This window comes from Vulpes lagopus, chromosome 14 (genome assembly GCF_018345385.1).
Source record: "Vulpes lagopus strain Blue_001 chromosome 14, ASM1834538v1, whole genome shotgun sequence".
Lineage (NCBI taxonomy): Eukaryota > Metazoa > Chordata > Mammalia > Carnivora > Canidae > Vulpes > Vulpes lagopus.
This window is the reverse complement of record NC_054837.1, coordinates 25880744-25908040: the sequence shown is the minus strand read 5'-3', so window position 1 is coordinate 25908040 and position 27297 is coordinate 25880744.

Here is a 27297-nt window from a genome sequence, read left to right as displayed (position 1 = left end):
GGGAGGATTTTCTGCTACCAGATAAGCCCTTCCCCACCCAGATAAGCCCTTCCCCCACCTGAGCCGATGAATCCTCCCAACAACCCCTGGGGGTAGGTGCTGTCATGACTCTGGCTCAGCAGCTGAGGAACCGAGCCCAGAGAGATGAGGTCACCAACCCAAGGTCACACAGCTGTGAGGGCCGAACTGGAGCCTGAACTCTCAGCTGGCGAGTCTACAGTCTGCCCTGGAAGCCCCCATAGGACGTTTCAGCCACAGGGAAGGGTGCGGGGACCACAGCCCTAGGTTTGCGCTACCAGTGGTGTCCTAGCCACTGTGGTCTCTCGCCTGGACAAAGAGTGTGGCCATCCCACTGGTCTCCCTGCTGCCATCCTTGCCCTTCCACGTTTTTCTTTTTTTTTTTTCTCTCTTTACTGTGGTAAAATAAATCTCTTGTAAAACTTGCTACTTCCAGTGTTTCTCAGCATACGGTTCCGTGTCCTCTGGTGCTTTCAGTGTTGTGCAACCACCACACCATCTCATTCCATGACGTCTTCACCCCAAACCTTGCCTCTTAAGAAATAACTCCCCACTCCCCCTCTCCCAGTTCCTGGAAGCCCCCTGTCTACTTTCTATCTCTCTGAAGTTGACTATTTTAGATATTTTATGTGAGGGGGCCCTCACATGGCATATGCCCCTTTGTGCCTGGCTTCTTTCACTCAGTGTCCTGTTTTTGAGGTGCATCCATGTTGTGGCATGTGTCAGTGCTTCTTCACTCCTTTTCATGAGTGCATAGTATTCCATCATCTGGATTCACTACATCGGTCTCCCCATCTGTGTGTGGATGGTGAGGGGCTTTCCACCTGGGGCTGCTGTGAGGAGTGTTGCTGTGAGCATGTACACTCAGGAGTCTGCTTGGGTCCTGTTTCCAATTCTTTTGATCATCTACCCAGGAAATCGTGATGTCTTTTCCGTAGATCAGATCATATCACTTCTCTTCTGTGAGTTCTCGGTACTGTTGACTCCTACCACATTGGAATAAAACCCAAGCTGCCCACATGACCAGCTCCTCCACACCCCACTGCCCTCCTTCCTCATCCCTCTCAATCCTTCTGCCCCTGTGACCAAGGCCTTCCCGCTGACCTACAAACTCCCTCACACTCTGTGCCCCGGGGCCTTTGCACTGGCCACTCTGTCCACTTGTGAATGGGGCTCATCTCATTCACTCAGGCCCCAGCTCAAATGTCAACTTTCCCAAGAGATCCTGCCTGACACCCTGTCTTGAACAGCCTCTGCCCCACTCCCATCCCCCCATTCCCTTGCCCAGCACTCTTTGCTTCAGACACTTACTACCACCTACAAATCTGTCATTAATGTATTCCTTTCTCTGAATACCATCTGTGTCACCTACTAGAATTTAACTTTAGGTCAATCCCTGTGTCTCTAGGCTTTGCCCAGTGACCAGCATTAGGTACCCACTCGTTAAGTATTAGGACGAACCATTTGAATTTGCTGACATTTGACGGGTTTTGACCTTTCAAAGATGGCCATTCCAAATGGGTCAACTGAAACAATTCAATTCGTTCAATTCAATTATTGAATGAATGAGTGGATGGATGGATGGATGGATGGATGAATGGATGAATGAATGAATGAAGTGAAATCATTCCTCTTCTCTGAACCTCTGCCTTCTCATCTGTGAGGTGGGAGCAGTCATGGCTGAGCAGGGGCAGGGATTTGGAGGCCAGCCCCCCCAGAGTGGCTGCCGCTGGCCCTCTGTGTGGGAGGGGCTGGCGGCAGGAGGTCTGCGGGAGGCCCTGCGCTGGAGGGAGATACGGGGGCGGGCGGGCGTGATGAATGGATCGCAGAATAGGTCCTAGGAGGAGACAGAAAGGATGGGCATGACACTATTTAGCTGAGGGATGACCTCCTGACACTCTTCAAATAAATGCAGGCTTGTTATAGAGATGGGGAGGCAGCTGTTGCAGTAGCCGCTGCCTCTGGTTCTGGCATCAGAGAATGACACGGACGGGCATTGTGTGCGTGTGTGAGAATCTGTGTGCTTAGGAGAGAGCGCAGTCCATCTGCACTCACGGGTGTGCATCTGCGTGTGTCTCTGCATGTCTGTCTTCTTTGTGTGTCTGTGAGCCTGTCTCTGGGTGTGTGTGTGTGAGACTGCCTGTCTGTACTTGTGTGTGTCAGAGAATGTCTACTGATGAGTGTGTGTCTGATTGCATCTGTGTCTTGACGCGTTTCTGTATTTCTGTGTCTGAATGGAGACTTCTGTCCGTGTGTTTGTGTGTGTGTGTGTGTGCGAGCGCACGCGCATGCACGCACGTAAAGGTGAGAGCTGCCTGGACGCACAAAAGAAGCTTCTCTGCATCCCTCGAGCTGTTTGTTCACTGTCCATCTTAATTAAACAGTCACTGGATGAGCACCTACTATGTTCCAGGCACTGTGCTCAGTGCAGGGAGTGACCTGAGAGTAAAACCCAAACCACAACCCCCGGGAGGGCAGCACACTCTGACCCCACTTGGAGTCCACCCAGTAGGCAAACAGTGTTGTGTTAACCACACCGGCAGTGATGGGTATCTCCAGTACTTCCTGTGGATGTTTTAAAATCTCATTTCTACTCCTATGAAGTGGGTACTATTATTATTCCCACTTTGCTTCTAGGGAAGCTTTGGTACAGAGGGGACTCACTAGCCCAATGTCACACAGCAAGCTGGTGGTGAGATGAGGGAGTTGGTCAAACCCAAGAGGCTGGACTCTAGAATTCACATTCTTTTTTTTTTTTTTTCCCATTTTTTTTCACATTCTTTTTTTATTCACAATCAAGATCTTTGTGGATTAACAGTAAGAGCAACCATTTAGGAGAATTGTTTTTTCCCAAAATTTCTAAATAGCTCTTGATTTGGACAGACAGTTAAAAAAATAACCTTGAACTGGCCCCCAAAGCTATACACAACTGACCCTAGGACTGTGTGGGTGCCCACAGCCACAAGATCCCCCTTTCTGTGGGCACCGTGGGGACCTGTGAGGCTGGAGCGTCCAGGAAAAGGACCCACACTTAGGGGGATGCTAAGCAGCATCCCTGACGGAGGACGCTGGGGTGGAGCACCAGGATGGAAAAAAGTCAAGGTGACCTTTGGAGAAGGAGGGCCAGTCCTGAGCAGGTGCTTAGGCTGGATGGGTTTAATCAGGTGGGAGCTGACGGGAATTTCAACCCACAAGAGGGCCTGCTTCACAGAGAGAGTGGTCTGAGGATGACCTGGATGCAGTTACTTGGGATACTGGTTAAAGTTGCAGATTCCTGGGCCCACGTAGGCCCACAGAAACAGACTTTCTGAAGGGGGCCCCAGGAATCTGTATTAACCTGTATTTTAACAAAGGCTCCAGGTGATTTTTTTTTTTAAGATTTTATCCATTTATTCATTAGAGACACACAGAAAGAGAGGCAGAGAGAGAGGCAGGCTCCATGCAGGGAGCCCGATGTGGGACTCGATCCCGTGACTCCAGGATCATGCCCAACCACTGAGCCACCCAGGCATCCTGCTCCAGGTGATTCTTACACTCTCTTATATTTCAGAACCACAGGTGATTTGGGGGTGCTGAGGAAACCCAGGGGAGGTTAGGTAGCCCTAGATCACAGATGGCCTTAATGTTATGCTATGTTTAGATTTTGTCCTGAGAGCCATAGGGAGCCATCAAAGGTGTTTGAGCAAGGGAGGGACCTGGCTTATTTCTCCAGCGGTGCAGGGAAGGCTGGTTGGAAGGAAATAAGACAGCAGGCAGAGAGGACCAATATAGGACAAGGGTGCACCAATTCATGTGAGAAATAATAGGGCCTGAACTTGGACAGAGAAGTCTAGGGAGGAGGCACAGAGTCGTTATGCACTGCATCTGTGGCATTGGAGAAATTGCGAAAGGTCTTGCCTTGTATGGAGGTCAGAGGTGGGGGACAAATGTCTTGATCTTCCAACACAGGGCTTTCTTCCAGGTTTAGATCCATACATGGAATTTCACCAAATCAGAGAAGGCTTCCTGGAGGCGGTGATGCTTCCCCCCAGATCTCAGTGAGGGATAAATGCAAAGAGAAAAGGGATTTAAGGAGAAATGGTCCAGTGTTCAAAGCCACTCCCTCCCAAGGCGCTTCTTGCATCCAAGACATTGGAAACTTCTCTACCGAGTTTCAGAGACCCCTCCTTGGTGTGTGTCTTCCATCAAGACGTGGAGAAAGTTGATTAGTGTGGGCGTCAGCCAGGACTGGCGTTTCTAATTAACACGCAGGCAGGGAGAATGCCTCTTCTTCCAGAGTCTGTATTCAGCTGATTGAATATCAGGGCTCGGGCTAAACTATGAATCGTGTGTCAAAAATAAAGCCTGTGTGCTCCTCTTGTTAAAGGAGCAGCGTCCCCATTTCCAGCCCCCTGCCTCCCTGGCAGCTGGCAGGCTGCTTAGAGCCGGGTGCGGGGACTGGGGGCTCCAGGTAGGGACGAGGAAGGAGAGGCACTTGGGGCGCGGAGTCGGGTGGGGGGACACCAGGCTCAGGGCGGGAAACACCAGAGGAAAGTGGAGAAGAGCCCCAGGTGGGTTTTCGGGGGCCGCCGGGTTCAGGAGGAAAAGGAAGGGAAACGGGCCATAAAAAGAAAGGCGGCTTGCTGTGGCGGGAGAGAGAGAGGGGGGCGAGCAAACACAGGTTCATTAATCTGTAGTTCGTCTGCCTTTTCTGTTAGGAGGATGAACTTGATGAGTTAATTAAGTCGCAGTCTGTAAAACCAGTTTATTTGCATAGCAAACTCCTGGGCCAGTGTGCTGTGAGTTGAGTGTGTACGAGCAGACAATTCGGAGGAAATTACAGCCTCATTAATATGCTAATCTGGTTGCAGGCCTGGAACGGAGTTTTGGGTTGGTGGTGCTCGGGGGTGGTGGGTGTTTGGTTGCTTAGCAACCTTTTTCTCCAGGTAACCCTTCTCTGGCTTGCCCTTGGTATCTCCCAAAGGATTGCAATGTGGAAGAGGAGGTAAGCGGGGGAAAGCATTCTGTTGTCACAGAACAGTGAGCAAAATAAAAGGCAAACACACACACACATTCACACACACATCCACATTATGCCTGGTGTCTTTACAAACAGGCTTGGGGAGGGGGCAGGGGAGGCGGTGTGGGTGCAGCAGACACCAATATGCAAATGCCGTGTGTGGTCTGTGGAAATAGACACAGGGGTAACACCCTCCTACACACACACACACACACACACAGACACTCACATGTGCACACAAACACAATTGATGCATGGGTTTGTTTAACAAATAAACCCACGTAATGAGGTCCTCAGTTTATATAATAATACGCGCTCTGTGTAATATCCTCCCTCCACACACACACACACACACACACTCACACACACTCATCAGACACACACACACACACACACACACACTCCCATATCCTGTGTGCAGTCTTTACCAATAGCAATGTATACAAATGCATTCAACACAGTATGTGATATTCGGATTATGCAAATGATAAATAATAATCAACTCTGAAATGCGTGCATGCCCGTGCCCACACACACATGTTCATGCAGCAGCCAGGAAAGCAAACCAGAGCTACACATGGCAACGTGGAGGCCATAAAAATATTTTATGCGAAAGAGTGAGAAACAGCGTAAGATGTGTAGAACCATATCGTTTATGTAAATTAAAAACAATGCTATAGCCCATCAGCCGTTGACTGGATTAACACCCTGTGGTACGGTCATAGAGTGGAGCACTACTTAGCAATAAAAAGGAATGAACTGCTGATTCAGGCTCAGCACAGTGGAATCTCAGAAGCATCCTGCTAGGTGAAGGGAGCCAGACACAAAAGGTTACCTATGGTGGTGGGGTCCCACTTATATGAAAGTGCCACTAATCTGTAGTGGCAGAAAGCTGGGGGCAGGGGAGGTAGAGTTTTCTCCAAGGAGGTACAAGGGAACTTTCTCTAAGGTAGTGGCAATGTTCTATGTCTTGATGGTGGAGGTTATATGACTGTATATTTTTATCAAAGTTTACCAAATTGGGTACTTAAACAGGTACATGATCTTACTGAGAGTAATTAGCTCCAATAAGGTTTATTTAAAACAATATTTCCGGGATCCCTGGGTGGCTCAGTGGTTTAGCGCCGCCTTCAGTCCAGGGTGTGATCCTGGAGACCCTGGGTCGAGTCCCACATCCGGCTCCCTGCATGGAGCCTGCTTCTCCCTCTGCCTGTGTCTCTGCCTCTCTCTCTTTCTCTGTGTGCCTCTCATGAATAAATAAATAAAATCTTTAAAAAAATCCTTTAAAAAATATTTCCTTGTAAATAATAAAATGTAAAACGAAAAGGATACTTTAATTAATTAATTATTAAAGATTTATTTATTTTAGGGGGGAGGGGCAGAGGAGAGGGAGAGAAATCCTCAACCAGACTCTCCACTGAACACGGACCCCAATGTGGGGTTTCATCTCACAATCCTGAGATCATAACCTGCGCTGAAATGAAGAGTCAGATGTTTAACCAACTGAGCCACCCAGGCACCCCTCAAAACATTTTTTTAAGATTTTATTTTTAAGTAATCTCTATACCCAATGCGGGGGCTCAAACTCAACCCCAAGATCAAGGCATAGTAATGTGTCCTCTATTCATTGGACAAAGATAGAGGAATAGTTAATTGCCTGCAATGGGGAGGGAAAGGAAATTGTGAGTGGGCGATTATGGTAGATTGGATCATTGTTCCCAATTTCCCACTCGCTCTTGGTATAAAATTATACTTCTCTACCTTTGCCATGTCTTCAATGTGGTGGGGTGAATTTTCCTGCCCCTTGACTTTGAACTTGGCCATGTGACTTGACTAGTGGAATGTTAAAGGTTGTGATACAAGCAAAGGCTTTAAGTATACCTATGGGTCTGCCCCCCTCTCTTGAACTTTCGTGATCTGCTGTGATAAGTTCACGCCCTGGGCAGCTGCTAGACCCATGGATCAGAACCATGCCCTTCAGGGAGCCTGGAGCCAACGTGCCCTGGGTGGGCCCAGTCTGGATCAACCAAACCATAGCCAACCTGCAGACCCATGTGTGTGACAATAAGTTGTAAATTTGCTGCTGTAAGCCTCTGGGATCATGAGGGGTTTTTGTTGTTGTTGTTGTTGTTGTTACAGAGCATTATTGCAGAGTAGCTGACTGACACAGAGACAACATAATAATACAATAAAGGAGCCTTGCCTGAAGCAATGGTGATAACATACCCTATGGATTGAAAATGATCAATTTGATTTCAACCCTTGAGGTTAAGAACAAACCAACCCACCCATTCACTGGATGCCTCCCCTTCTTGGCAGAGCAACTGGTCTCAGATTCCTCATCCCAAACTGTGGAAGTCAGACCTTCTTGGTTACATCCTGGGGTATCTAATCTTATTGTCTCTAGCGCTAGGAGAGGAATTAACTTGCCTGCGTCCGTCTGATCCACCCACATCGCCCCGCACAGCTCCTCAAAACCATATTCCTTTGACCCTCAGGGCCTTTGCCCAGGCTGCACCTCCTGTCTGTTATGCGGTTCTGACGGCTGGATCCTATGTACCCTTTCAAGACTCAGATCAAATCGGCACCCAGGCAATGTTTGTTATGTCACTTCCTCCGTGTGCCACACACTGTGCTCAGTGCTTCATGCATATTGTCTCCCTTTGTCTTCCTCGCGAGATGGTATTACTGCTGCCCCCACTTCACAGATGGGAATCAGAGGCCAGAGAGAAGACACCATTTGCCCTTGGTTGCACATCTAGCGATTTATGGAAATCTATGGATCTGACCCCTAAGTCTTGGTCCAAATGAAAGAGCTTTGTTTCTAGATGCCTTGTAGGATTTTCTTTTCTGTTGGGTGTTTCTACCCCACCAAGATGGCAGCAGGAGTCAGGGAGACCTTTCTGTGATGGAAACTTTCATGTGCTTGAACCTGAGAACGTCACCTTGGGGAAGGGCTTTGTCCCGTAAGAAATTATAAATATTTCATTTTCCCCTCTTCCCTCCCGCCTTGTCAGTTACGAGATGGAGTTATCGACGGGAACCCGGGTGATGGACAGATTGGCGGGGTTCCGTATTGATGAGTTAATAGATTGTTGGCTTTTTTTCCCCATTCTCTGAAAAAAAGAAGTCTTGACGGCTGTTTTCACTGTTGTGGGGGTGGGTGGGGGCCACTGCGGAAGGTGATGGAAAGCAAGGCCTGGGTCAGGGTGGTGCCCGTCAGACAGTCATGTCAGCTTGACCTTCAGCATTTATCCTGAATCCGATCAGCTCCCGCCCTCTGCACGGCTGTCCCCCGTCAGACACCCCATCGTCTGTGGGCTGCTTCCTGCAACAGTCTCCTCCCTGGCCTCCCTGCTTCACCCTTGCTCCTCAGATCCTTTGGTGCCCAGTGGCCAGAGCTGTTTCAGAGCATGAGCCAGATGCTGTCATTCCCCTGCCCCAAACCCTCAGATCACAACCCCATCACAGCCGAACCCCCAAGTCCTAACTGCAGGTCCCAGTTCTGTTCCCACCCCTCCCTTCCTCTGCCCTCTCCTTCTCCTTTCACTCTGCTCTAACCAAAGCCTCCTTGCTGCTCCTCAGACTCCCCAAGCATGGGCCCATCTTGGGGTGTCTGCACCTGCTTCTCCCTGTCTGGTTAGCTGCCTGCCTGACTCTCACCTTTACCTCCTTCAGGTAAAGGTGACCTTGCACAGCCTTCCCTGACCGCCCTGCATTAACAATCTCATTCTGCTTGATTTTTCTGCATGGTACGTATAATTTCTTGACATTATTCTATATAGTTATTTGTTCATTATGACATAGAATAGAAGCTCCATGAGGGCAGAGCCTTTGAGTGATGTATTTGCAGCTGAATTTTTATTATCTAGAATGGCATCAATAAATTACAGCCCACTGACAAAGTCAGCTTGCAGCTTACTTTTGTAAATAGAGTTTTATTGGAACACAGCCATGCCCATTCTTCTCTGACTGTCTATGGCTGCTTTTGCTCTACAACTAGAGTTCAACAGAGATAGGCAGAGAGTGTGCAAAGTAAAAAATATTTGCTATCTGGCCCTTTGCAGAAAAAGTTTGCTGCCCCCAACCTAGAACACTGCCTGAACACAGCGCAAATGTTCAAAATTTATTTGTTGAATGAATGAATGAATGAATGAATGACCTAACCTTTTTAAGGATTGGACTCTGGCCAGCAGGTTAAGTAACTGGGCATTATAGCCATGTGTAATCCTTACCCTGTGGGAAACAGATCCTCTGCATCCTCCTTCCTAAAGGACTCCCACGTCCTCCAGAACCCTCTCAGTTATAAATAATATGAGATCCAACTTGATTGACTTGATTCAGAAAAGGTAATTTGTCTGCTTATTAACTGAGAAGTTGAAGGTAGACTCCTTCAGGCAAAGTTGGATCCAGGGGCTCATCCTCCTAGGTGCAGGGCTGAAGAAAGGGAGAGTCTCTACTTTTCCTGGGAGCATGATCTTGGATAAGTTGATTACCTTTCAGAGTCTCAGTTTTGCCATCTGTACAATGGAGGAAATAATGGTCCCTCCCTCATAAGGTAGCTTCATGGAGGGAATTGAGTCCATCCAAGTCAGGTAGGCTGAAGAAAAAATAGTCCCTGGAACCTAGTCCCTGGAACCTATAGATACGTTAACTGACATAGCCAAAGGAACTTTGCAGATGTGGTTAAGGATCTTGAGATGGAGAAATTATCCTGAATTGTCCAGGTGGGCCCAATGGAAAGATAAGAGTCCTTATAAGAGGCTGGTGGAGCAGAATCAGAGAGGGAGATGTGAGGATGGAAGCAGAAGTCAGAGGGAGAGACAGACAGACAGACAGACAGGAGAGAAAGCTGTTGGCTTTCTACAAGGAGGAGCGGGCTATAAAACAAGGGAAGCAGGTGGCCTCTAGAAGCTAGAAAAAGTAACGAACAGATTCCGCCCTAGAGCCTCCAGAATAAATGCAGCCTGGCCAACACCTTGATTTCACCCAGTGAGACCCATGGCATGTTTCTGACCTACAGAATGATAAGATAATCATTTTTGTGTTGTTTTAAGCCACCATCTGTTTACAGCAGCCCTCGGAAACTTATACAGCAGGTAAAGCACCTATTGCTGTGCCTGGCACACAGTAAGCTCTCGGTAGGTGTGAGCTGCTATTATCATTGGCTGAATATTACAGTTCTCTCCGCTTTTGCCATTTGGGCTCCTCTTGGATCAGCCCAGCTATTTTAGACAAAACCCGCAGGGTAATTCCCAGTCCCTGAAACTGTGTGAAGTCCCTGGCAGGTGCCAGGATTAGGGTTGGCTTCCAAGAGCCTTATCTAGGACCCACAGCTGACCCAGATCTGCACCGGGACTAAAAGCTACCTCCTGCCTCCCCAGCCTGCGAGCTCTCCTCCCACCAAGCATCTCTGTCCCCACTTTCCCCGCCCTCCCACGCTGTCCCCCGGAATCCCCTCCCCACTAAGCTATTTTCAAGCCACGCCCCTTCCCACTCCCTATTGATCTTCAACCTGGTACTCTCTGAAAGCACTTTGTGGCAGGGGCCCAATAAATTCGTCAGGTCTTTTGTCACCATCTGTCCCTTTGCTCATTGAGGTCAGCAGCAGGATCCCAGGCTGGCTGAAGGTATAATCTCCGGCTCCTCCAAGCAAAAGCTTTCAGTGCTTCCACTTCCCGATGGTGGAATGTTCTCTCACTTCAGTGTGCAGGGACCATCCTTCTGGCGCTGCCGCTGAAGGCTGGGGGGCTGCTGGTGGGGGGCTGCCGGAAGGGGATTGAAGTTTCTACGTACGTTTATTCATTTATTTCACACTCGCTCATGTGACATTTCCTTCATGCCTGGCACTGTGTTTCGAGTGGCATCACATATTAACATTTAATTTTCACAGCAACGTGTGGACGGGTGTGATGATGCTCCATTTTCAGATGGGGAAATGGAGGCACAGATAGGTTAGGTAACTTGCCTAAGGTCACACAGCAGGTTGGGTGTGGAGCTGGCATTTGAACCCAGGCACGATGTGGGTCTAACTATTACCCTCCATGCCTCTCATTCAAGAGTAATGAGTTCTCCTGCTATCCCTTCTCCCTCCTTATGTCTACTGTGACTGGTACTCTCTGGGTTTCCATCCCACCCCCCCACCCCAGGCAGGACCCAGCCACCCAGAACTTGCTCTCTAACCTCGTCCCTATTACTGTCACTGGCATTTTGCAATCTGCCCCTGATGGGCTGGTCTTTCGATGACCCTGGGAAGCAGGGGCTGTGATCATCATTTCCCTGCCACAGACAGGAAGCCAAGGTTCAGAGAGGTGAGGCCACTGCTTGCCCAAGATCATCCAGCAGGGAATTGACCGAGTCAGGACTCAAACGCTGACACTGTGGCTCGGAAGCCTGGACCTGGGCAGGCTCTGCTGTCCCCCTGTACTCCGGGATGGTCACTGTGTTTCTTTCTGAGGGCTGCTGTGACAAAGTACCACAAACTGGGTGGCCTAGAATAATAGAAATCTATTGCCTCTGTTCTGGAGGCCCGCGGTGCACAACTGAGGTGCTAGCAGGGTCCTACTCCCTCTGCAGCCTGTAGGGGAGAACCCTTCCTTGGCTCTTCCAGCATTGGGGGGCTGCCGGCCACCTTTGGTGTTCCGTGGCTCTTCTGGGGCTTATGGCCTCTGTGTTCACATGATGTTCTTCCTTTTGCATGGTCCCTGGGATCCCCGGGACTTTGTATTCTTTGTCTGACAGCTTCTGCACTGGGCAGCCTCGCAAGACTGTGAGCGCTATGAGGGCAGGGGATCATACAGCTCGGGGCGCCTGGCACGGTGCAGGCTCTCAGAACACTTGAGTGAATGAAAGGGCCACCTCCCAACCCCAGCAGATGCTTCAGCCTTCCTAGGACCAGGTGAACTGGTTTGTCAGGAGTCCTGAACCTGTCGCTGAGCTGTTCGCACTTCAGCATGTCAGGGTCCCCTGTCCAGCTGCTCGCCCTGCAATGGTGAAATTATTAAACCCTGTACCAATGGGATTTTAATCTCTGTAAACAGCCCTGCTACTATAGTGTCAGAAGAAGCAAGACCCCTCACTCCCTTCTTTCTTTCCTTCTTCCAGCTACAGAGACTCTCTAATCTTCCTAAATTAGGGGGTGGGGATTGATGCCCTAGGGAATTGGCTAATTCTGGCAGAGTATATTCCCACCTGCCCACCCATCCATCCACCCAGCTAGTCACAGAGGGGAGCCTGGGGCAGGGCTGGGGGCTCTTGTGAGGGTGGAGGTCTAATGAAGGAGACAAAGTTGCTCTTTGGTATGAAGATGAAGCTTCTAAATTGGGGTCTCTTAGGATCCGTGTCAGAGCTCGGTAAAGGCACAGCATCACATGCAATGTTCCAGGTGGGGTGCCCCATGATCTCTCCAGCGCGGCCACGACAAGCTCCCATCATCTTGTACTTTCATCTGACCTTACCTTCCTCTCCTCCTCTCCAGTCTCCTCCCTGCACAGCAGCCAGGCATGGTTCCTGCCCACAGAAGCCAAAGGTTGGCAGAGGGAGAAACTGAGGCAACGAGTGATCCTGTATCTTTGCAGAGGGTCCCAAACACTTGCGGAAATCAGGACAAGCAGCAGCAGCTCCCTCTTCTGGATCTCTTTGCCCAAGCTCTTCTCCTTATAGCCCTCACCCCAGATTTGGAGAGATGTCTTCTCTTGCTTCCCTTGCTGAGCGAGGATGGATGGCGGGGTGGGGTGGAGGCATTCTGCAGGGCTGGGGACAACAGTAGAATGGGCCCTAGAACAATGGGGACTCTGCCCAGAAGAGGAGGCAAAACCTTGGTCATGAACTCAGGAGATCTGATCTCAGCTCTCCCTCTGACCTCCTGGTGTTCTTTGGCTTTCCTCCAAGAGCAGAGCAGAACTACCTTTCATTTCCCGAGGTGCTGGTGGGGGGAACCCCAGGGTGAGCCCCACCCTGATATGGACATGGTACTGAGATGGGGCCTTTGGGAACCTCAGAGAGGAGGCACATTCCTCCTTTACTAGGACCACCTCAATTTGCATCCTAAAGCCCAGCACCCCCTGGATGGAACTAGGCAGGGGTGAAGGGGTTAATAGACCCAACTGGCCCCCTTCCCCCAGAGGTCCCCCCCTCCAGGTGAGGCTGCCCTGACAAGCAGAATGAGTTAGGAGGGCTCCATCTGGCCTCCAGTGGGCCTTGCCTGCAGGACTTAGAGTGACTGGCAGGTCACAGCAGGCCTGGCCAAGGAACACAGCATGGAGGGAGGCTGGCTGTGGGTGGGGGCTAGGGGTGGGGGGTGGGTGTCTCCAGCCGGTCCAGGCTGGATTCCAGCCGCAGTGGAGAACTCCAGAAGTGGACTTTTAAAATTGAGCCTCAGAACATGCTTCTTGAGGGCTTTTGCTCATTCATTTAACAAACACATACGGAGCACCTAGTGTGTGCCAGGTGCCAGTGGGAGATACTGGGCATGCATCAGGGACATTGCCATGTCCTATTCTATTGTATGAAGAAGCCATATTTGATTCATCGATTCTACTGTTGAGAGGTATTTGGGTAATTCCCAGTGTTGGGCTATTTGTCCTCCCTGGACCACCTCGTCCCCCTGACTCTCACCTCATCTCTCCTAAACACAGAGATGGGCCAACCTGCCAATTGACAGTTACCCCCAGGCCAGAGCTGAAGGATGGCGCCCCTCCAGGCTGGGCTGTGTTCTCCGTTAGCCTAAGTCTCCTCCCACTGTGGCTTCCTGCTCCCCAGCATGGCTCACTTGCCTTACCTGCGTGGCACCTGCGTTTAAGGGGCCTCTGATCCCTAGCGGGGCAGCCAGTTGGTGTGGGAGCCTTCCAGCTGAGTGGCGTCCCATGCCCTTGGCATGCCCCAGGGTGCCCGGCTCAGAGCCCAGCCCACAGAAGGCAGGTGCGGGTCAGTGATGTTGACCCACATGAACCTCCCTGAGGTCCATCTCTCCCTATGCCCTGGGAGGAGGATGAGAAGAGGGGTTGAAACAACAGAAAAGTGGGGGGTGGTGGTGGTGGTGGGAAGCAGAGCTCCGTAATTATAGAGGAAGAGGCAGTGATAAAATGATAATGGGCGCGTTTTGACCCGGGCTAACCAGTTCTGGAGCTGTGAAGTAACTCTGAGACTCGTGATGGAGGGCAAGGGGCCGCCGCCCGGGCTGCAGCTGAAATGGCGCTTTCACAAACAAGACATAAATTGGATGCAAACATCTAATTAACCTTCTCCCTCAGTTCCCTCCGCAGAGGGGGAGGCAGCCCTCCCAGGGCTCCCAGCCTTCCCTCGGGGGATGGATTTGGGGGAAGGGAGAGGAGGGGAGGTGGTAGGAGGGAGAGGAAGCCAAGCTTTTTTTTTTTTTTTTTTTTTTTTTTTGCCAGTTCCCCTCCGGGCAGGGGCTGAGCTAAACCTCCAGCCGGGTTGGCTTTCTCCGGGGCCTCAGGCTTGATCTGAGATCTGCATTCCTCTTTAATAGGCCCCTACACGGCTGGGCAAGCCCACATAATTCGCTAGGGCTAGGTATGTGGCTCTACAATCCGGAAACGTTTGAATTCTGGTTTTCTCTTTGGTTGGGGATCCGTTTTTGCAAAGCCTGCTCCCCCGTGGGAGTCCCTTCTATCTTGGAGGCTCCAGGACACAGAGCGTGGGGGCCGTAGGATGCAGCGGGTGTGAAGGTGTGCATGTGGAGTTAGCTCAAACCTGGACAAGCCCAAACTCTGTCCCTGGCAGCTGTGTGATCTGGAGCACCTTAGTGCCTCTGCCTGAACTTCATTCATTCACTCAGCAAATATAGTAAGTGATAAAGCAGATAAAAAACCAAAACCTTTCTGTTTTCCTGGGGCTTTGAAGGCTGTATAGGTGATAGGCAGGAAGACAGACAAGGAAGGGCAAACTGGCATCTATCTGTCCTTTGAGAAGATGGTAATACCTGGCTACGCCTTAGACTTTGATTGACTGGTTTTAGCATCATTTGATGATTCTTGCCTGCATCCATTATGATATTTCCCAAATGCAGATTTTCCAACTCCAGTCCTCCTTCCATACTTTATGTTGGCTTTCTACTGTAAACAAGAGAATTCCTTATTTATTTATTTATTTATTTATTTATTTATTTATTTACCTATCCATTCATTTATTTATTCATTGATATATTTACTATGTCAGTATGGACTTAGGACTCTTCTTTTATTCACTGGCCAATAATCCTTTACTATGTATTTTGATGTTCAAGTTGCCCTACTGTGGCCAAGTGGACTCCCGTGCCCTTTGGACAGGCCTCCCTCCCTCATTCTTTGAACACCTCCTTACTGTCTTACACAGGCAGGTGTGCCAGACTGATTGCACCCTGTCCCTGTCTCAGACCTAGAATCAGCTGTTTTTTCAAGGAGCCCTGGTCCTTTTTAGTGGGGAAAGGGGATGTAGAAGCCACAGTCTAGGCTCCAGGTGTGTTCACTGCTACTGGGTTGTCACTTCATGTAGGTGCTTTCAGAACACCTAGCTGGGTGCCTCAGTTTCTCCACCTGTTAGTGAGAGACAAGAATCCCTACCTCCTAGATTGTGTGAGGACTAAACAAGCCAGTATTTGAAATGTGCTTAGAACCATGCCTGCCCCATAGATAACGCTATTTGTTAGATAAATAAGAAATACCGATGGGGTGTCACATAGAGAAGTGCTCCAGAGGAAAAAGAAACTTGGGAGGTGATCCGATATGATATAGGATGATCAAGAGAGGCCTCACTTGGAGGATGACATTTGAGTTGAGACCTGAAGAGGTAAAAGGGTAATATCTGAGGGAAGGAGGTGGAAGGAACAGTTGATGCAAAGGCCCTGAACATCCCTGGCCTGAAAGTAGATGCTAGCTCCCCAGACTCCAGGAAAATCAAATTCTAAGTAGTGGCACCATTTTTTTTGGAAAGGAGGGGGGTAATGCGGGGAAAATCTGAAACCTAAAACCCGGCTCCGGAACATCCAGGGACACAGTCATCATGGATCAAATGCCTACTTCATGCCAAGGACTGGGCCAAGCACTTCCCATGGATTATCTCACTTAGTCAACAACGCCCTTAGGAGGCAGGCACTCTTACTACTCCATTTAACAGCCGAGAAGTTTGAGGCTTAGGCTGAATGATTTGCTTGGCCAGAGTGCAGCTAGAGAGTGGGAACCCCTCAGAATTGGAAAGCCCGCCCATCAGACTCTGAACACTTTGCCAGAAGTGGCAAAGAGGCGGAGCTGCTCTCCCATCTCTGCTCTGTCAGTCCCTCCCTGTAGGCCACTGGCTAGGCAGGCCTCAGTTTCCCCATTTGCCCAAACAGCAGCACCTCGTTCCCTGGGTGGTGCTGGTTGGACTCAAATCACCCTGGAACCCGAGGTGTGTGTGGGGGGCGGCCTCTTTGAGAGGCGGCCCAGGCTTCTGGGCTCGGCTTCCCTGCAGCTGCCCCTCCCCCACGGCCCTTCCGACGGCGCCCCCCTTCCTCTCTTTCACCCCATCTTCCCCAGGGGCAGCCAGCCAGCAAAAAGAGTCCCTCAGCAGCAATGATGAAGATGGATGTGTGATTGATTCGGCCCCCCTTCCCTCTGCCCTTCTGGTAGAAAATTAAAAGACCATTTGTTAAGGGGCGAAAGTCCTCAGGTGCATCCTGAGGCCGGACAATTTGTCTCTGTGAAAAGGACGCTATTATGAGAGGCTGGATGCAGGCGGAGGGCGGGCCGGAGGGGCGGCTGGGGAGGGGGAGGCCCTGCCGAGGGAGGGGGCTCGGCCGGTGGGGGGAGGCTGAGACAATGGGGGGAAAAATAATAAATACATCGGAGCGTGCCAGCCGCGGGGCTCCCGGCTGCAGAGGCGTGGGGGGCGGGGGCGGCCGGGCTGGGCGAGCTCATGTGCACGGGCCTCCGAAGCCAATTCCTTTTTCATGACCCTTGTCCGGGACCAGAAGGGTGTCACCCGGGAGCTCTGCCGCCCTCCATTAAGGAGGGTTTGTAAATGACCCTCTTTAAGGAGCGAGTTTCTCTTTATAGACCTGGTGTGAAGGCGGGGTGGAGGCCGAGGGGGGCCTTGAGTGAGCCCCCTCCACCCTCTTGGGGGTCATTAAGTGATTAGAAAGAAGGGGCCGGTTCTGTTCTCCTGCCGCCATTCAGATGAGGGGATGCATTTATCACGGGGCGCTATTATTTATTGTTTTTTAAAAGGTTGCATTAGGCTCCCCCTGCTGTCTCCTGGCTCCCTTTGTGTGGTTGACTTCCTTCTGGGGCTGCGTCCTCAAGGAGCCCCATGGCAAGGTGTCTCCTTCCTCCAGCACCCACCCTCTTGAGGCCTTGCTGTCCACCCCCACCCCCCACACCAGGCCTTGGGGGGGGGCCCTCTCCCGTGGCCAGCTGCCATCCTGGAGGCCCTTGGCTGCCCCACCTCTGCCCGCCAGCCTGCAGGAAGGACGGGACACCCTGAGGACCCCGCTGCCCCTCCACCCCATCCCAGCCCTCACCCTTTATTACAAGACCTCGGTCAACTTCTTCATCTGCGCTAGCCTTTGGGTTTTTCTTGTTCATGGCTCTGTCCTCCGTGCCCAGCACAGTGCCTGGCCCACACGCACCATGTTTGCCAGCACCCCTGGATCTCATTTGCTTCTTCTGGGCATCTGAAAACGTTTGCCCCATTGGACAGACGGGGAAACAGGCTCAGAGATGTGGCTGAGTTGCATAGATTGCCGGGGATGGGGGTTGGAGGCACAGCCAGGATTTGAAGCTGGGTCTTAACACTCACAAGGAAGAAGAGACATCTGGAGGAAGGAAGGTGTGTCCAGCTCTCGATTCTAGGAAGCTCTCTATTTTGGGGGGAGAAATAATCTGCACCCAGTCCCAAGCCAGAGGAACTAACTTCTCCATTTTCTCATCCAAGGGGGTGAAACAAAGTGATCTTTAAGACGTACTAACTTGAAAATTTTCCTCTTCTGCTTGTGGCCCTCCAGCCGGGTTGGCAGACCTCTTACTGCTTCAGCCTGCAGATTTTACCTCCTGTGACTCTCCCTTCTCTCGTTCCTCTGGGTGGCAAGCTCTTTTCAGCTCTGGGGGCCTTGGCTGGGGCAGAGGCCCTTGCCTGGCCAGCTCCCCTCCCTCTCTGTGCAGCCTGCCTTTCCCAACCTGGCCTGCGCGTTAGCATCCCCTAGTCAGCCTCCTGAAGCTCACCAGCCCTCGAACCCCGCTCAGACCAATGGAAGCACGTTCTCTCCGGGTGGCGCCTGGGTGTGGGTATTACTAAAGCCTCCTCTGGTGAGTTTGAAGCCCTGGAAGGATTGAGAAGCTCTGAGGCAGCTGGTTAGGACTCCTGTTTCTGATAAGAGCCCAAAGGCCACCTCCTGACTGCCAGCTGGGCAGGGTCAGGTGACTGCATAGTGTCTCCTGGCCTGAGCAGCGTCCTCCACTCAGGGCTTTGTGATGACACTTCATTTGAACGAGTATTTTGACTTACGCTTGCCTGCTTGCCTCCGACGGTGGCCGGTTTGGCTCACAGCTGTATGCTCGTGATATCCCGCACGTCATATAGTAGGTGCTCACCAAGGTTTTATGGAATGAAGGTATAAACCTTGAGAGAATGCATGGCCTTGAAGCAGGCCTTGGAACAGAATCTAAGAGGGTCTTTTATGTGCTTTGCTGATGTGCCCTTTCACTGCCCAGAGGGGGCCATGGGTGGGGCAATGAGATAGATGCCCAGTGCCCTCCTGCCTGCCCCCCTCACCTCCACGCACCACTCAGCTCTCTGGATCTCCCTCCCCGCCCCCCTGGCTTGTCCCTGTCATCATTGGCACCTTCAGGCTTTTGCCCCAGTCCCTCCCCTCCCCAGAGTGTCCCAAAAGGCATGGTGGACAAACTCAAATCACTGGCATGGGAATCCGGCTGCTGTTCCACGTTATGTGCGGTTGCTACAGGCAAATTATTTTGTCTCTCCGTGCCTCAGTTTCTCATCACAAAGCTGTGGTATCTGCCTTATAGGGTTATTATTTTTTGTAAATTTACTTATTTGGGAGAAAGAGAGAGCTCAAGAGTGAGCATGAGCAGGGTGGGGGGAGGGGCAGAGGGAAAGGGAGAAGCCGTCACCTTGCTGAGCAGCCCCCAGCGATGTGGGGCTCGATCCCAGGACCCGGGATCATGACTGAGCCGAAGAGAGATGCTTAACCAACTGAGCCACCTAGGTGCCCCTAGGGTTATTATTATTATATAGCATTACAGATGGTATACGTGCTCTTTAATAACAGTATATGTATCCTATACCATACATTACAATGATTGATTATCATTGTTAAATGGATTAATATTTATAAAGCTCCTAGAATAGTGCCGGGCACATATGAGTGCTCAGTAAATATTATCTGTATTTGTTGTTTGTTGTTATTATTTGTAATATAACCTAAGGCGCAGTGTCATCTCCTGAGCTCATGGGAAAGACTTCTTTTATGGCTCAGTGATCCTCGCACTCAGGGGGGGGGGGGGTCACCCCACGGTAGGAAAAGATGGAAACTGGATCCTGACTTCTCTCTGTGGAGGGTTTTAGGTTTATCAAAAGGGCCGTGGATGACAAAGGGCTTCATCACAGCATCTCTTGGAGGAAGCTGGGCTCCATCTCACCCCTGGCTGCTCCTCTGACCCCCTGGGCACCTCTGGGGGTCGAGGGCACACCAGGGCCTCATGAAGTGGCCACCTGTCCTCAGAGAACATTGGGAAAGTCAGGAGGAAGGAGGGAGCTTTGCACAAGGCTAAATCTATCGAATACAAAGCATTGTCCTTCATTCTGAGATTACGTCCTTCCTCCTTTCTCCTTTTTTTCTAGTGCTAAAATGTTCTTTCTATTATAAAACTGTGATGAGGGGATCCAGTAGGTTTTCTTTTTTTTCCTTTTTGAACATTTGCAATCTTGGTGAGATGAAGGTTTGACAACCTTAGGTAATGGTACCCCATTTGGGGGGTCGGGGAGAGAGAGAATATACTAGCCGGTAAAATCAAAGCACACAAATGAGAGCACGATTCATTTGTTCCACCTCGTGCGTATCGCCACACAGCAGTCGGGGTGATCTTTCACACCCAGGAACCAGATCACGCCGCCACCCTGCCTGAAGCTCTTCTATCCCTTTTAAAACTAAAAGCCAATTTGTGACCCTGGCCTCAGAGACCCTACAAAATCTTGGTCCTGTGAGCCCTCATCTTCCTGTGACTACCCTGGCTTCTGCCATTCTTCAGACAGCGCACCCCACCTCAGGGCCTTTGCACCGGCTGTCCCTTCTGCCCGGGAGGCCCTTCTCACACCAAGCTATAGGTCTCTTCCCTTTACCTCATTCAGGTCTCAGTTTAAACATCTCTTCAGAGAGGCTTCTCTTGATATCCCCCTCTATAGAAAATAGCCCCTGCTCCGTCTCCCCGGTGGCTTTTGATTACATCACCTGTTTCCCCAGCACTTGAAGTCACCTGAAATTACCTAATGCATCTGTCTACTCACTTACTGCCTGTCTCCTGTGTCAGTTGCCTGTCTTGTTCACCATGTTTCGTTGGGACTTCTGAGCCCCTTAAAGCTCACACCACTGGGAGAGGGGTACAGCAGGCATCCCAAGGCATTGTCTGTGGGTTGATTCCAGCCAGGAGATGTGATTGGGAATTCCCAAGGTTGGCTTGACCATGGACAGGCCCCTCTGAAACTATTCCAGACTGGAAGCAGAAAGGAGCAGGGTGGCATGTCCAATCCAAATGCACCCCCGGCCTTGTGCGTTGTGAGGCATAGATGGTCACCTCTTCACCGCCAGTCCCTGAGTAGGCACCTGGGGTTATCACGAGCGGCTGGTTGGAGCAGGAAGCAGGACTGCGTGGCTCCTCTTAGGTTCCCTTGCACTCAGATCCATTCCCTGCCCTTGCCCTGCCACTGGGGGGCAGGCACCTTCAGGCTGCATTTCTAGGCTCCTGGCTAGTTGAGTTTGGCCAATGGAAGACACCATCAGGGCATTGGAGGCGGGGAGGAAGGGAGAAGCTAGGGTGGTTTATAGCCTCTGTGGCTCCAGCTTCTTCAAGAGAGCCCACCCCTGGCTATGGTCCTGGTGTCTTCTAGCTGGCTCCAGTGATGCCACCTTCTTCTTCCCTCCCTCCTTAATAAGGGTTGAGGCAGCTTCCGGCTCTTGCTGATCTCTGGTGTCTCATCACTGTCCCCCGTGGGACATTGGCTTCCTCAGCATCAGGAGCACAGTTCCTGGTACCATTCCTACTGTTGTAAACACTTCACGTGGCTTCTGGGTCCTTGGTGGACCCTGACAGGATGTGCGTGGCTGCCATGGGAGCCCGGGGACAGGGCACCTTCCACACTTGCTGGGAACGTGGAGTGGCTTCACAGGGGAACTTCCACCCACGCCGAGGACTGCTGAACCTTTGCCAGCAAGGTTTCCTATTTGGAGCTTTCCTCTGAGCCACGCCCTGTGCAGTATGGATGGGATGTTTAGCAGCATCCTTGGTCTCCCCCCACCAGATATGCCACTTCAGCTGTGACAACCCAGAATAACCCCGGACACGGCCAAATGCCCCCTTCGGGCCACATTGCCTCAGTGGAGAGCCCCCTCCTGATATCTACATAGAACACCCAGCCGAGTGGTTCCCAATCCGGCTACACCCACGAATTACCCCAAAAGGGCCACTTGTAAACTTACCAATCGCCCTGCCCCACTCTTGACCGATTGAATCAGAATCTCTGGGAAGAAGCCCTGGGCACTAGGGAGTTGACAATTTCCCTGGTGATTCTCATGCACAGCAAGGTTGAGAGGCACTGGGCTAGCCCGTGAGATGCCACTTCTACCTCCTCAATTGTTTCCTGATTCACAGAGAAGGAAACGGAAGCTCAGAGAGCCCAAGCGCTGCTTGCAATTAAAGTCTCCCACCAAGTGACAGGCTCCGTACAAACCAGGTACAGCTGAAATGCCTTCGTTAAACCAAATACCAAACCTAAAGAAAAAAAAAAGTACACTCTCCAAACAGACACATGCATAAACTCACATCGAACAAAACAGCAACCACTACTTTGCAGGCAGTGCCAGCCCTTTCTTAATACAGATGACAGGGACCCCAAGGGGGGCTTTCTCTCCCCCCGGCAATGTCTCCATTTCCTCCAACCCATTTCATGCTCTGGAATAGCATCTGTGTCCTGCTTTCTCTCCTGGGACGATCGCAGAGTGCCAGTGGTCTGGAGGTATTGCCAGCCCGCACAGCTGCGACGTTGATGGCACGGGGGTCGTTGAGATCCCCCACCTCCTCAGGTCTTGTCATCAGCCAGCCAGAGAGACAGACACCCCTGAGCGGGGACTCCTGCTCAGCCCTTCCTCCCAGGGGGCTTATAGCCCGGCTTCTTAATGGATCTGGAAGTTTCCTGGCTTTGACTCAAATGTTACTGTTTCTTGGCCACAGGCATGCATATTTTCTCAAGGCACAGTTCTGTCCCATTAACCTAAATCAGCTAATAAGGTTATTTTGTTTCTTTGAATGGCTCCTCATCACCTACTTCTTCTGAGAGTCTTCCCGGGCAGGTTTCAATCGAGAGGCCAGGGACCAGGCTCCTGGACCGGCCACCCGTTTTTGTAAATAAAGCTTTATTGGCACACAGCCACGCCCATTTGTTTATATACTGCCTACGACTGCTTTTCAGCTACAAGAACAGAGCTGAAGAGTTGCAGTAGAGCCCAGTTCACCTGCACAGCCAAAGACATTTATGATCTCTTTCTTTGTGGAAAAGTTTTACAGACTGCTGTTTTAAGATGGTGATTTGGGATGCAGAAGAGGTGTTTTTTTTTTTTTAATTTTTATTTATTTATTCATGACAGACCCAGAGAGAGAAAGGCAGAGACATAGGCAGAGGAAGAAGCAGGCTCCCTGCGGGGAGTCCGATGTGGGACTCGATCCCAGGACCCCAGGATCATGAGCCAAAGGCAGATGCTCAACCACTGAGCCACCCAGGTGCCCCCAGAGGAGGTTTTAGCTTGGGAATCCTAGGTGCTGGTCTCAGACCCATCAATTCACTGGGAAGCTTTGGGCTTGCTTATGCTTACTCTCTGAGCCTTAGTTCACCTATTTGTGAATGAAGAATATTTGTTGATTCCATCTCCAAATTGTATTCCAAATCAAGTATTTCTCTCCATCCCACTGCTGCTGTCTGGGTCTGAGTGATGGTCTTCTCTCTCCAGTGCGAGGGTAGTAGGCTTCTCCCTGGCCTCCCTGCTCCCGTCTCTAGTTCCCACAGTGCTCCTCATCAACCCCCACACACTGCCAGAGGGGTTTCTGTAAAGTATCAACCAGATCATGCCACTCCTAGCTCAAACCCTCCACATCCTACTTATTTCCCATGGCTTCCAAGGACCTGCTGGGTTGACTCCCTGCTGCCTTCCAGCCCTTAACTCCTACCATGCATCCCTTTGCTCACTATGTGCCAGCCATACTCGTCCTTGAGCTGACATTCAAATCTACAAGCTCATTCCCACCCCTGGGCCTTTGTACTCGCTATTCCCTCTGCCTGGATTGTTCTTTTCCCATCCACAGGTACCCTCAATCTATTTAGGTATCTGCTCAAATGTTGCCTTCTTCCTTAGAGATACTTTCCCCAGTCACCTTCTGAAATACTTGTTTTTTTATCTATCATCTATATCTATCTATCTATCATCTATCTATCATCTATCTATCTATCTATCTATCTATCATCTATCTATCATCTATCTATCTATCTATCTATCTATCTATCTATCTATCTATCGCCTTTCTCCTCCAACTAGACTGTTAACTCCATGAGGGCAGAGACTGTGAGACGGTGTCTGTCTAGAAAGATGGTCAGCAAATCCTCAAGATGGAGGACAGGTGTGCTCAAGAAATACTTGTGGGAATGAATGAAGGAATACTTATCTTGCAAGGATTGCCGGGTAGGTAAGATGTAGGTAACACACATAAAATCTTTAGCAGCCGCCTTGGTACATAGTAGGTGTGCAGTGGAAGGTAACTCTTATTAGTAATGGTTGTCAGAAAGATGGAGAGCTTGTCCAGCCCCCCTGCTGCATCTCCTTGCCCCTCCCCACCTCCTCTCCACAACAAGAAGGCCTGGAGGATTTTCAGGTTCTCTGCCTTCCGCTCTCCCTGGATCTCTGCTTCCCAGAGGCATGGCCAGAGGGCTTCCCATCCTTGCTTCTCTCCATCTCACCTCCTCCTCTCCTTGTCAGGTGTTTTGCTCATCTTGGGTTCTAACTGAGACGGCAAATTCCGGGGATGGGGCTTGCAGCCAGCTCTGCCAGCCTCCCCTGCCAGGAGCAGGAGGAAGAAAACAAAACCCCAGCAACGTGGCGAGCGAACCCCTCTATCCAACAGGAGAGGAGCCTCCTGCCTGGCCCAGTTGGTCCATCCCATGGAGGCGGGAGCCCAGGTTGGCTGAAGGCACAAGTCCCAGCCTTCTCTCAGCTCCCAGCCAAGAAGCACCTGACGTCCCTCCACCGCCCCCACTGCCGCTGCGCCAAGCGAAGGGGGCAGTTTTCTGCTAAATGGAGACCAGGTGGTTCCTAAGGCAATTAGAAGCCCCTGAGCTGGCAGTGGGCATTGATGTGTGGGAGTGCCTGCTTCCCGGTTCTCTCTTCCCTGGCTTTATTTGTTTGCTTTGGATTAGAAAGTCTTGTGCAAAACCGAGCTCTCATTTCCGTCCTGTTTCCACTCGCCCCGCCCCTGGCTAGGAAAGACTTGATATTTGCAGACACCATCCCTGGTGAACTTGAGAGGGTCCCTACATCCAAGGAGCTCATCCATAAAATGGGGGACTAACTCTGCCTTTTGTGATTGTCACGAACACATTTCACAAAGGTTATGTCTTATGCGCTTGTGCAAAAAGGATCTGGGGGTGGGATATTCCGGGGGTAGGGAGCAGGGGATGCAGAGATGAACCTGCATCTGAAGTAAGAACGCTCATGCGTGTTTGAGATTTGGGGGATGCAGCCCAAACCCGTGGATTTTACAGTGAGAGATCCCAAATGTGTATTTCGGAAGAAACGAAGGACTATGGAGGGTCGAGTTTTTCTGGGAGTTGCTCAATAACTGTCCAATACTATGCTTTCTGATTAATCTAGCTAGAGTGAGTTTCTTTTGCTTATGACCAAACCCCTGGTATATCCATCAGTTATTTATGCTATTCTTCAATTATTTACATCATTCATCCATCTGTCCATTTATCCATCCATCCGTCCATTCAGCTGATCAATTCATTTCAGTCATTAATCCATTTATTCCTTCAACAAACATTCAGTTGTCTACATGCCAGGCTCTGTGGCAGGTACGCAGGAAAAGTCAGAGATAAGTTAAACGAGGCACATAGTAGGTGCTCAACAAACGTTAATGGTTTTCATATGAGAGTTCCAAAGACCCTGTTGAACATCACTGACCACATGTAGGTTTCCTGAGGCAATGCAGTGGTAAACAGCACCGTTCCTTCCAAGGTACCTATATGGAGGAGTGCGGAGATGATTAAATATAAATAACCCAAACCCTTAGTCCTTGGTTGAATGTTCAGATCCCACTAGTCTGTTTGGAAAAGTCATTGCTGCTTCTCGACCTTAGCAGTGGGCTGGGCTCACTCACCCCAAGGCTCAGAGGTACCAAGGAAATGAAAGGGCTGGAATGTTCCTAGAATGACATGGGCCACCGGGTGGGGTAGGATATGATCCCTGCAGCTCCAGAAGAGGGTTTTCCAGACCCTACCTAACCCTAAATCTCATAGGGAGAAAGTTACTTTTTCTTTCTTTCTTTCTTTCTTTCTTTCTTTCTTTCTTTCTTTCTTTCTTTCTTTCTTTCTTTCTTTCTTTTTTTCTTTCTTTCTTTCTCTTCCTTTCTCTTTCTTTCTTTCTTTCTTTTCTTTCTTTCTTTCTCTTCCTTTCTCTCTTTTTCTTTCTTTCTTTCTTTCTTTCTTTCTTTCTTTCTTTCTTTCTTTCTTTCTTTCTTTCTTTCTTTCTTTCTTTCTTTCTTTCTTTCTTTCTTTCTTTCTTTCTTTCTTTCTTTCTATCTTCTTTTGATCCTTTCAATTCCCCCATGTTAAATAATCAGCTAGGTCCTGCTGGGTCTCTATACCGCTCCAGTACTAGTCAGTACTAGCTAGTCTCCCCTTTTCATAAGAGAGAGCAGGGTCAGGCAGGAAATCTTTCAGCAGACAACAAGGATTGGCTAGAATCTAATAACTGTGTCTTCTTTTTGTGGTATCTATTTTCCCAGTTAACTTCTCATTATGACATGTAAGTGATTTCCCATTTAAGCTCAGCATGCAAAGTTTTCTTCCCAAATAAATCTAAGTAAAAACAGAATCAATTGAAATGAACGTATTAAAATAATTGCATTGGGCGTGCTACTCAAGAATCATGCTTGCGGCGTGGCGGCATTTGAAAATGACTCAAGTACAGGAGGCTCTTGCTGTTTCCAACCTCATAAATGTAAGGAGGAAAAGCTTAGATGCCTCTAAGCAGCCAGGATGTATGGGGCAATCATCTAAGGTTTTAGAGATCTAGAACCAAGGACTTCTTAACACCCCTACGAAGGGAGCAAAATTATAACCCCATTTAACAGATGAGGAAACGGAGCCACAGAGAGGTGAAGAAACTTGTCCCCCCCCCCCCAAAAAAAAAAAAAGAAACTTGTCCCAAATCCCACAGCTAACAAATGGCACAGGCTGGACTTGAACCCAGAGATTTTGTCTCTCAGAGACTGTGTACACAACCTCCTCTTTCCAGAAAAGGAAGAAATGACATTAGGATGTAATAAACTTTCTATATACTCCCTGCCCCATTTCCCCTCATTGGTTTGATCCAGAACTTTGGCAATTCGGAACACACTATAGCCCATGAAGCTGTTAAAACCCCGGCCTGGGTGGCTGTGTCCAGCGAGATCCCATTTCATCCCTGCAGTGAGATTTTGGCATCCACTGGTCCTCGTGGCTGGGCCTTCTCTTCTGCCTCCACTGTTCCCTTTAGCTAGCCCCTAGGTGGCTGCACTCTTGCCCAGACCCCCTAAGCCTGCAGACCCTGCTCCCCAGCCAGCCTGCCCTCTGCCCTAGCCTGCAAGGGGCGAGGTGCCTGGGACAGTGGGCCAGGCCTGGGCTGCCCCGCTGCCCTCCTGCACTTCAGACCTGCCTCTTTGTCTCTCTACCCTTGGGACAAATGTCTCATTCCCCAGGGTGTCAAGGGGAAAATTAATCACCCGGGGGAGATCAGTCAGCCTGCTGACTTGGCAGGGGAAGACAAA